At 30.0% G+C, this 4929-nt stretch overlaps 1 long non-coding RNA gene across 1 annotated transcript; it reads right to left on the bottom strand.

The window, feature by feature from the left end:
• Positions 1 to 1795: 1795 nt before the first annotated feature.
• LOC107028185 lies at positions 1796 to 2862 on the bottom strand. The gene is made up of 2 exons (XR_001457802.1): positions 2767 to 2862; positions 1796 to 2144 (listed from the first exon to the last, which is right to left on the bottom strand). It is a non-coding gene; the product is annotated as an uncharacterized LOC107028185 (long non-coding RNA).
• Positions 2863 to 4929: the final 2067 nt, after the last annotated feature.

The following is a 4929-nucleotide window of genomic DNA, read 5'->3' as shown; positions in this document are numbered from 1 at the left end:
TATTTCTATGAAAAGATCTTGGTAAGACAGAATTTTGTCTTAACCTACAGATTGATAATTTGACAAATGAAATACTTGTCTATCAGTGCACATACACTGATATGTTTTGATGCGTTTTTATATGGATAAATCACATTCATTGAGAACCCAATGACTATGAGATCGCTTGACATAAATGATGATTCAGTTTGATCTCAAAAGCAGGATGCAGAACTTCTTGGTGATGAAACTCCATATCTTGGTGCAATCAGCGCACTAGTGCATCTTGCTAACATGCAACACGCTAATAATCTATATAATCTTCATATATTATAAAAAAATTATTCTTTTCAAATTATCCATTTAATATAAAATTATAATTTATTCTAAATTTCGAAATAATATAAATAGTAACAAATATTATATTTAATACATGTTAACAATAATTCAAATAAAAGTGAGATCATTGATGAAATACAATTGCATAATAAATATTGTATCATCATAAAATTTATTTTAATTTTATATAGATATTCAATTTTTCAATACTATTATGTTTCTTCCATAAATGATATATTAATGCATTACGAATTTCAACATGAACAATTTTTTGTCCTTATTATTTTATGCATAGCTAAAGGTTATATAAATTAACAATTTCATCTTGTATCTAATTATTTAGTATAGTAATTTACTTCTCCTATTTCACTTTAAACTATTGCATCAAGTATTTTCATACTCGTTAGAAAATGTAGTTAAACAATTTATCGTTATAACATAAATTCTTGAATTATGATATAATTTTTGTCCATTCTTCGTAATGAAAAATAATTGTAATTATTAAAAAACATATTTAAAGTGACTATTTTAAAAAAAAATGTTAATGCGGGATTTCCTTACCTATTATCAAAAATGTGTTTAGATGTTAGTACTTATTAAATAATTACAAATATTAAAAAATTAATTAATAGTCTTATGATTTTGTACTTCATATTAGAAGTGATAATTTTAAAAAATGGAACAATTTATTCATTTAAGTGAAAGAAGTAACTTGTCAATAATGTATTTTTGAATGTTATATTACATTAAAAATACTTACAAAGAATAAAATCTTAATTAATAATATAATAATAATATGATTTAATTAAAAAGTGAAATTTTTTTAGAATTATTATTATTTACATCTTTACAAATGGAGGATAGAGTTTTCAATTTTGAAGGGTAAAATAAAGATAATTTGGAGATGTCTCAATACCAGTTTTTTAAAAGGCGGGGGCGTGAGATGATGCATTTTATACAATACAGGGCGAGACGTAAGCCCCGAGACATTGGACGTATGTTCCATGGATCTAGGGGACATAGTCTAATGTATATTCAATTTATAGTTTATTACTCTAATAAAGTAAGAAAAATTAAACCTTTTTATGATTTATGATTTTTATTTAAGATAAGTATAATAATTAATAATGAAAAAAAGTATTATAAATGTTATTTGAGAAATATCTTACACCAATCATAAAAATATAATTTAAACCAAAAAAAATTAAAATTAAAATTAAAAATGCTCAACATACATTTTTACGTCCACGACTTGCATTTTTATGCTCGTGACTTGCGCCTCAAATTTAAGGACTTACGCCTAATGAATCTACGTCTTTAATTTACACGCCAGAGCATTTTTGATATGCTTGTCCCCAGGCACACCCAAAAACATTTTAGAAAACACTTCTCAATAGTATACCGATTTATGGTTTTCTGTATATCTTAGTAATATTTTGTCTTGAGAAACAATAAATACTTGTGAACAATTGTCAACTAACAAACGCACATTCTGTTCTGAATATCAAATAGTATCTTCTTTTAACTGCAAAACTATAGTTGGAACAAAAGAAAATCTCTAATACATTTCGTCTGCGAACATTAACCCGAAATTAAGACAAACACAAAAGAAATTCCAAACAACTAATATACTTAAAACTGATAATCAGGTAATTCAACAACCTAATGAAAACAATGAAGATTCTAAGAATCAGCAATGGTGACCTCAACCTCAACACCAGGTTCGATAGTGATAGAGGTGATCTGCTTGACAACATTTGAGGAGCTAAAAAGGTCAATCACACGCTTGTGAACCCGCAGCTCAAACCTATCCCATATATTTGTGCCTATCAATAAGATGAAATATTTAGTTTTACCGCTGTTGACAACAAGTTGAGCTAGCTATATCACATTCATACTTCCCAGAAAAGTAATGCTGTAATTTTAAAGTATCTATGTTACGATGGCACACACAGTACTATGTTTGTGTGACTAACTTCAACATAGTAAGATTCAGAAATTTGAACCATGAACCAATTAACCCCCCCAAGAAAACGCCGGAGCAATTAAAACATGAAAAACATACACGCAATAGTACTTTTGTACAGGGAGACTTGACAGTGGTAATGTGAGGAACCTTAATGGTCTCCCAAAAAGGCACTTCAAAATTAATTAATGCTCTGACTCAAACAAAGGGGTCTAATAATAATATCATGCACTTATACCATTGCACTTTCCCTTCCCCAAGGTTACATTACTTACGACAATCCATTCGAAAAGAGTACAAGCAAACCATTAAACACACAATAGAGGTTCAAAAAAGTACAACCATGTTTAGCTTCATAAATCGGACAAAGAACATATTAAGCCAAAACACCAAGCAATTCAAACAAAATAATGAATTTCTTGAGCATAGACATATCATACAATCACAAAAACAAGCTCAGAATAGATAAAAAGCAATAGTACCTTCTCCACAGGGAGACTTCCTAGTGGTAATGTTAAGAACCTTTGTGGGCATTCGCACAGGTCCCTTTACCTTGATTCTCTTGTCCTTATCACTACTACCTTCATAAGTACCAAGTCAGTTATTGATGTAAATTACGAATGAAATTCACTCACTAGAGTGTTAATAAAATCACAAATGACCACATTATTAAGATCATGTCTCAGCTAGATAGCCTATATGACTATTATAAAATCAACATTCTAAAAACCCATGAAAAGCCACATTGCGGTAATATACTCGTCAAAAAACTTCCTGCATACTATTTTATCACTATAAACAAAACACTTTCATTGCTCTCGTGAAGTCTACCTCGAGTTGTAAAAATCATCCTACAATTTTCCTAGAATATTTACAATATGGAGGTCACCCACCCAAGCCTAACTCGGTTAACGTTTTTGACTCTTCCAAAGATTTCCAATTCCGATATAAGTTAAAGTCCCCATCTCTAACATTCAAAATTCTACCTTTAATGCCAAACCAACCATTGATTTTCACTATTATAATGTTGAAAGACAAAAGCATACTCTACTATGAGCATAAGCATTAAAACTTGAGCTACAAACTGAATTTAACATTTCAGAAACAACAAGATCCTAAACCTTGAAAAAGACGTGGGAGTTAAAAAGAGAGAAACCTTTATCAATATTCTTAACATTTTTTGAAGAAAGAGTGATCCTAATCTTGAGAACCTGCTCCTGGGGCTCCTCAAGCCCTGGTTTTGGCGGCTTCATTGCTGCATATGCCATACTTTCGATTTGATGAAGAAGAACAACAACACACAGCCGCCGCAAGTTCGATTTTTCTTTGAGGAGGATGAGAGTTTAATTTTTATGTTATATTATATCTATCTATTTATCATTTAGGGTTTTGCCTTCATAGTTTTATGCTGCCTAGTCCTTAATGTATTGCTCAATTTTCCCTTTCACCCCTTGTCACCTCTTCCTCATTCAATAAAATTCATCACTAGGAAACTTGAGAAAATTGAAAAAAAAGGTATCTCTTAAGTTTCTATTTTTAAATTTTGGTGACTATTTTGATTAAAAAAAAGTTAAAGATAGTTAATTATTTGATTAAATTGATTGGGATTGAATACATTTTCAATACTTTTAATCTTTTTTAAAAATAAAAAACAGTTCAAATTTTAAATCACAAAACATTCCAAATATCTCTTAACTTTTTTAGGATTCTTCACTTTGTTCTACTTCTCTTCTTCATTGTTCTTCGTCTCTGCCTACTCAAACGTCTCTTCCTCAAATATTCTCCACCATTACTCTCAAAAAAAGTTCCTTAAATCTTCTCCGCCATCACTCTCAATCGACTTTCGATAACTTTTTAACTTCTAACAACTATTTTGATTCTAAGCATCAATTTTCTCTCTTCATAGGTAAAATTTTTTGTTTGTTTTTGAAAAGAATTGGTTAAAAAAAGATGAACTTGAGTTGTCTTCTCTTTATATATACGTTAGCAATTTTAGAATTTGATGCTTGAAAGAAAAAGAAAAATCCAAAAAAACCCTTAATTAATTTTATTGTTGTTAATCTCAAAAAATTCAAATTGAAGCAAAATATGATTTTTTTTGTTGTTGTCATACTTCTCCAACATTGTTGTGTAATAGTAATAGTTATTGTGATATTAAATTTTTTTTGTAGACATGTTTATTATTTGTATTTCTCGAAAAATTATTGATATATTGACTTCTTCTTCTTGTTGTTGTTGTTTGTGTTGTTGTTGACTAATTAGTGTTGTTGGTATTCTTGATTTTTGGAAACAATGAAGAAAAGAAAACATAATCAAGACATCATAAATAATTTATTGCCTCAATTATGTAAGAAGAGTTTGTATCATAAGTGAAGCTCTCTAGGAGTATGACCAAGCACGCTAGCCGACGCACTTATCCCTCAGCCCGAAAACCACCTGATTCCCCAAAACCCACGGACCCAGATTTTGGTATGGTTGATGGTGAACCCACATCTAAAAGCTTCAAAAAAATTTTGCTAGACAAATCCAATATCTTAAACCAAACCTACGGAATGGTCCAAGAACACAATGCCCCATCGGAAGGTGCACAAAACATCAAAAGGGCAATCGTGTTTATCAGTGATAATCAAAGTCTTTGGCAAGAG

Source organism: Solanum pennellii, chromosome 8, assembly GCF_001406875.1.
Source record: "Solanum pennellii chromosome 8, SPENNV200".
Classification (NCBI taxonomy): domain Eukaryota; kingdom Viridiplantae; phylum Streptophyta; class Magnoliopsida; order Solanales; family Solanaceae; genus Solanum; species Solanum pennellii.
The sequence above is the reverse complement of the archived record's forward strand: the minus strand, read 5'-3'. Positions and strand labels throughout refer to the sequence as shown.